This window comes from Stegastes partitus, unplaced genomic scaffold (genome assembly GCF_000690725.1).
Source record: "Stegastes partitus isolate 25-593 unplaced genomic scaffold, Stegastes_partitus-1.0.2 Scaffold473, whole genome shotgun sequence".
Lineage (NCBI taxonomy): Eukaryota > Metazoa > Chordata > Actinopteri > Pomacentridae > Stegastes > Stegastes partitus.
Genome location: NW_007578204.1, coordinates 154,580 through 161,416, shown reverse-complemented (window position 1 = coordinate 161,416; position 6,837 = coordinate 154,580). Strand labels below are relative to the sequence as shown.

At 40.9% G+C, this 6,837-nt stretch overlaps 1 protein-coding gene across 1 annotated transcript in view; it reads left to right on the top strand.

Moving 5' to 3' along the window:
* Positions 1 to 6,837, top strand: part of LOC103360916 (NT-3 growth factor receptor) — a gene marked incomplete at its 3' end in the record, with an annotated part of 179,647 nt that overhangs the window by 19,392 nt on the left and 153,418 nt on the right. The gene's annotated exons all lie outside the window — the stretch shown is intronic.

Genomic DNA, 6,837 nt, shown 5'->3' with positions numbered 1-6,837 from the left:
AACAGCGCTCCATAGAAAGTCATACATAGTACAGCTGGTGATAAAGGAGCCGCTTGTACACTCATTGGTTTAACGCTGTCTTGTTGAACAACGTGTATAAATCGTAAGTTCCCCGTGTTTGCAGTCTGCTTCAAAAAATAGTCGTATTCCGCTCAGCAAATACTGTCTGGCTGCACCTCTAATCTTAATCATCTCTCCTTGAGGTGAAGTTTTAAATAAATTAAACCTTTGAACGCGGAGCGTCTTTGATCTAATTGTTTTGAGGAGATGATAGTGCTGTTTTATCTCTCCTCCTACACCTCCTTGTATTTTCCTCCCTGAATCGGGGCCCCTTCACTCATTGTCAGCCCTGTTAACCAGTGTCTGTGTTCTTGCAAAAAAAATAGTGTTGTTATTCTGACACCTGGCTAAATATCAGCGTGGCCAATTCCAGCTCTGAGCCTCGTTCCTTTGCTCGCAGGTGTGAATTCCTCCTGTCAGGGTCCGTCGTCAACACGGAGATGCTAATTTATCGGGAGCTCTAATTAGCGCGAGGACTCAGGTGGAGAAGTGTCACACACATGATTCAGCTTAACCTTTTGCTTTGATTTCCCTCAAGCTTGATTCCTGGTATTTGCAGGGATAAAACTCTGTTTGCCCCTGGGCTGCTGACACTGTGTTACACAGCTGTGTATCATTTGAAAATTGTTTTTCATTTCCATGTCCTCCAAGTTGATATACTTCTACCTATTTATACTGAGGTCCTTGTTGGATTCCTGTGAGGTTAAAGCGTCCCTATACAGTTTTTTTTTTTTTTTAGCATTGTTGCTTTCCATCCTCCTATTCCATGACTAATTAGACTGATATACACATCTTGCTTCATTAAACAATGTATGCTCCTAGGCCACGTTTACACGCAGTGATGTGTTTTCTTTGAATGGGATTGTTCCAGATCAGACAATCATAGAGTCATAAATTGTTGTTGTGAGTTAACCAAGAGATATGACACACTATATGTTGCTCCCTGTGCAACTGGGCTGTCATCTCTCACAACCTACAATATGTCATCCGGAAAAAGGTGCCAGGGACCAAGGGAACAAGAACACATGGCGAAAACAATGGTGTCTAAAGTGGTGTGTGCAAAACTGGTCGTCTTATGTTCATTAAAAAAAGAAAAAGAAAGTAAGAAGCTGACTGTGGACCTGTGGGAATCTTTGGTTTCACCATTTGTAATACGCAGAGGAACATTCTGTGCATTTCACATTATAGCAGCTGTCATATGACACAACAGAAGGCAACAGAAATGCTGACAGGTTTGGTTGAAACACTCTAAGATGTCTAAGATGCAGCATTAGTTGTCGTCAACTCAGCGGTGATACGCTACATTGAGTAAATTGACCAGTTGTTTTTCCCGATGCCCATTTCAGTCCCCTGATCTCTCAGGTCTTTCTCTTTTCATGCCAATATTGTGCAGTCTGAAGCAGGCATTAAATGAACTCATCAGACTTCTTTCTTCCACCAGAATTGCATCCTCTTCTACTCCATCCTCTTATACTCAGCTTAATTTGCTCTAAAAAAAAAAATAACAACAAAAAGAAGCTGCAAGAGTCGAGTGTAGAGTTTTAATCACAATCCACTAAGATGACTGAAGATTAGTTTCAGAGGAAATGGAAGGAGAGGGAGAAAAAAATGGAACCTCTAATTTTTGTGAGTTATCTTTTCATCCATTGTATGAAAAAGTTGTTATGCAAGGAAACCTTGTACATTGAGTATGATGTGTTTAAAAAACCGTCCTCTCTGCAGCCCACATGTTGGGATGATTGTCTCGCTTCTTATGAGAAATGAAAAGTATGAAAAGCAAGAGCTGTCACAAATGTGCTTCACTATCAGGACAGGAGTGGACTGGCATAAAAAGTACAGCTCTGAAAGCCGAGACTCTTGCCAACACTAATGTGAGACTACAGATACTGTAGTTGTCTTTAGAATATTCAATAGGAGTAACAATAAGATTTTAACATATGGTACAATTCACATACAATATCATGCCAGCCCTGTAATTACATTCATAGTATCAGCTAAGGAAATGGTGTGTCCCATATTATATAGACAGAAAGACAGAGTTTGCATCTTGTCACAGTTCTGAAATTAGCGTTTGATGTGATGGATAAGTTCTGGCAACTGGGATTCCATCATTTATACTGTTCAGATTTACATAGATGCACGTGATTTCCAAAAGGCTGTCGCAACACAATCAGTCCATCAGTGTCAATTTGATTTATAAAGTAGGAGAATGTAAACCAAGCAGGGGTAGAAACACACCCTCACACCTGGGTAGATGTAATACAGAAACACATTTTCTGCATCTTTTCGTACCGTAGCTTTCTGTGGGCCGAGGACTGACCCTACAGGTCAACCAGCTCGCTAAGAACCGCACATTTCTTGCCAGATGGCCAGTCTGCACCTGCAGTAGATGTAAACGTCGTCAAGAGTGCACCTGTAATGCATATGAATATTCAGATTCTAGCAACTTTTGAGAATTTTAGGCAATTATGCCAATGTCTTGCAGAGAATCAGTACTATATTCATTCAGTTAATGTTAAAGCTTTACCACTGCACCATAATTTCTTCAAATTGGCTGTGCAGTTATGTGTAGAATGGTAATAAAGTCATCACGACTGTGTGTTACAGGAACTAAAACGCTCCTTTGCTGTTAATCTTGTAGGGAGTTTCAGGCTAAGATCAAAATGGTAAAATTTACATTTAATGATAGCTTTGAGTTTACTGCTAGATTGCTCGATCTCAGTGTTGTTGCTAAAAGTACTGTATGCACTAATGTTCTTTGACTTGTGATCAGCCCACAGGGCATGCATAAGGTAGTCCAATTAATTTTTTTTGCTCAGTTTCTCCTACAAAGCAGGGGGGGAAATAATTATGATATTTTAATGAATCAATTATTCTCCTCGGGGGATACAAGGATAACTCTGGAATGATGTGCAAAAAGTAGCCACTGAATCTAAACATTTAATGGAAGAATAAGACAATTCATCACACATTCAGTGGAAAATCCAACCCTAACCCTAGTGGCAATAAAGCCAGAGTCACGGTTGTAGTTTGCATCTTATGCTTGTGGCTGCTGCTCTACTTTTCTGCTCAGAGAATTAAAAAGCAACAATAACGATTATTTTCCAGATCACAAACGGAACAAGCAACCAATTATGAAGAGAGCGACGGTCAGAGCATCCGCACAGCAATGGGTGATAAAACAACCAAAGATAAAGAACTGCAAGATGAAGAAATGAAAAGTAAACAGAGAAGTGAAAGGATCTTTAAATGTCAGTTTTCGCTGTAAACTATAAACTGGAAGATAGAGACACAGCGTGATGGAGTGCAGTGAAGTGTATCTCAACCCAAATTGCAGTTTTTTTCTTGGCTGATGGGACTGCCGGGATAAGGAAGGCGAGAGTGTGTTCATAGCTTTAGAGTCCCTAAATGTCTAGAATTTATCGAAATGGAACTTTTGCATTCAAAACTATGAATGGCTAAAGTTGTAGAACCTTTAATATGGACCGCGCTGCAAAGCTTCAAGCAACAGACGACAGTGCTTTGAATACAAAAATGTCTGGGCGAAGCTGCTGGATTACAAACCAGCTGAGGTCCTATCTTTGCAAGGGTCTAAATGAAAAATATTCAGTAGGCCTTATCTGGTTAAACTGATAGTTTGGTTTTATTGAAATAGGGCTATATAAGGTACCTATCTATAGTTAGTGTATTATTTATAGTACATGGCAGTAGGCGTGACCCCAGTTTGGAGAAGCCACATAAAAGGAGGACCAGCACAGGAGCTAAGCAACAGGGTCAACTACAAAATGTACATTAGCCATCAGAAAAGAGGTCCACCTAAAAAAAATCACCTAATATGGACGTTATCAGTCCATTAAATGCCCATTATTATCAAGATCATGGCCATACACATGGGCCAGTAGAGGCACCCTCCACCTTCTAGAACGCCAGAAAACACATTGTCATCCATACTGATCTTCAATGAACCAAAAATTAGCACGGAAACATTGGCGACCTCCTGTGGTTGTGTGAATAAGTGCATTCAAATTCTTTGGTGGAGTTGTCACCCTACGCGAAGGAATTTTAATCCAAACCATGATCCTGTTCTAAAGCTGTTTTGGTTCCTAAACTTAGCCAGTCAGCCAGTGAAAACACAAGTAATCACAAAAGGAGAAATGAAAGCGGAAGTCAAAATGAAATTTAGGTGTTGGTCAGAGTTACATGGCAACCATGTGCTTACGCGTAGAAATATGGCACTTCCACAGCTGAGACAATTTAGCTCCAAAAGAAAGGGCTGTGTGACGGCTAGGTAAGAATATTTTAAATATAGTGTACACTTAAATTGATGTATATTTTTTAGATACAGCTCTTTAGGTGGCTAAAATAGTCAGTTTTGCTTCCGACTCCATCCACAGCAGAGCATGGCGTAGCTTCCCTGCCAGCTGTCGATGCTGACCGTGATCTACTGTAGATGATGCAAACTGCAGAGTAACGATAAACCTGTGATATTGGAAATAAAGAGTAAGATGGTACACTCCATGACCAAGTGAAGGGAGATAAACATCAGAAGTGTGAAAGACAGACACATTTAACCCAGTTAATTTCTCAGTTTCATAACTGCAATAATAGTTGCACCTTTGTCACGTAATCTCGTAATAGAGGTTCTTATCAGATCCTATTTAGGCTAATTACATTATTTATACCTGCACAATTAGGTACATCCTTGAGACTCACTTTCAGGATTGTGAGTTGGTCTCAACTTTAAGCAGAGAATGCGAACACGAGTAGAGTGTATACATTATGAAAGCACTACAAGATGTAAAGAGCTGGCTCACAAGAGGAACCCTTTTTTTTTTTTGCAATTTCACTTTAGGCAAATGTTTATTTAGCAGCAATTACCATGGTATATTAATAAATGATTTCCATTTTCACTGACAGAAATTAGAGACGTGCCATTCAGAGTGCATTTAACTGATAATCGAGATGTGAAGTAATTACAGAGCAGAGGTATCGATCAGGGGTGGAGAACAAAGGATCCGTCAAGACTTGCCAGGTTTTGAAAAGGTCACAGAGTTCCCTTAAAGGTTATCTCAACATGTTGGCAGGTGTCTGGAGCAGGCAGGCACTTCACTCCTCAGCCCTCAATCCAAAAGCTCCACTCATATTCCAATTCTAAATTTCAAACTTCTCTCCTCCAGAATGACACCTCGCCTTTTTTTAGAATGACTTTAAAAAGAGGGTGAACTCTGAGCTTGGCTAGTCAAATCAATCTAGTCACGGTGGAGGAATGGAGCAGTTCATTACTGGGAGGGCTGAGGAGCTCTCCAATCAGCTCTCTAATATCGCTGTGATCCTCTTCTCTTTTCTTACCTAATTGAATTCTCCAGGAGAGATGCCCCTCAGCTGCAGATTTATCATATCCTGAAATTGGAGGAGACTAGCTCCATGAAGGACGTGCACAGAACATTTAATCCACTTCTCGTGCTGTAAGCCTGATGCCGTGGTCTCTCTGCCAGGGCTGGAGTTATCCCATGGTGGACCATGGCCTTCAGAGACATGTCTATTCATTGTGGCTGAGGTGAACAGGAGCAGCAGCAGGGTGTGCCTGCAAACCATATGAAATACGTTGTCTATCATGTACAGTGTGACCAGCATTCTCAGCAGACGGTGTCGTAATCTATAATCAAAGCCCCTTAAATGCAGCTCAGCACATAATATGTCTGTGCTCTAATCTGTCTTCCTCTTGACTCTAAATTTCTACCTCCTTGCGTTAAGCCTTTCTTTCCTTTCCTTTCCTTTTCTTTACTTTTCTTTCCTTTCCTTTCCTTTCCTTTCCTTTCCTTTCCTTTCCTTTGTTCTTCATATTACAGTAATGAATGACTTAGATAAGATAACCAGGAGGATTGTGTTTCAAAGCCACTTAATCAGAAGGATTGTTAAATGTAGCACATGGTGTCCATAAAGATGGAATACAGATAAGTAAGTGAATCATAGAACAGGAGACAGCTGTGGAGGACAGAAATCTACAGGGGCAGTTTAAAATGTTGAGCTGTATGTTGCAGTGGCAGGACCACAGCTCCCAGTGTCATTGTAAGAAAAAAAATCTCATGATTTTGCTTTGTGGCACTCCATATAATCCCCTCTCCAAACCTATCCTGACTGTTTAACTTGTTTGTCCTGCCCTATCTTGCCTTGTCCTTTCCTGTTCTGGCCTGTCTTGTAATCTATCATACTGTATTGCATCCATAGACTGTAAAAAACAATACCAAACAAGATGGACATAGCAGCAGCTCTGAAAAGTGGAGCCAGTGTCAAAGTGTTCTACGAGTGCAGTTCCGCTAAGCACCACTAGGCGCTGGCTCCAGAGAAACTCTTGCTCTCGTAGACTTCCATTCAAAAATAAGTCTGAGCTAAGTCAATACATTTTGTCCAGAAGTGATTATGATTTTTTTTGTTGAATTACCTCATTCTGATCAGTGTGCTGGCCGTCTGTTGAAAATAATTCTCTCATCAAATAGAAATAGGGCCTCAAAGTGTGTGATGTTTGTGGGCGTGGCTGGCTTGATTGACATAAGCTTCGTACATCAGAGCAGGACTCAGTCCGGTACAGGCCGGCGGGCACAGTGTCCTCAGGTTCTCCCTCAGTCCGGCCCCTTGTTCCTCCCCACATCTCTTCTAAATATGTTCACTTCTGGCTCTGAAAACTCCCAGATGGTGACCAGGAAGTAGCAAACTTGAGACTTCAAAACAGCATCCTACTCTATCCTGTCATGTCCATTTCCATCCGAGTCCAATCCA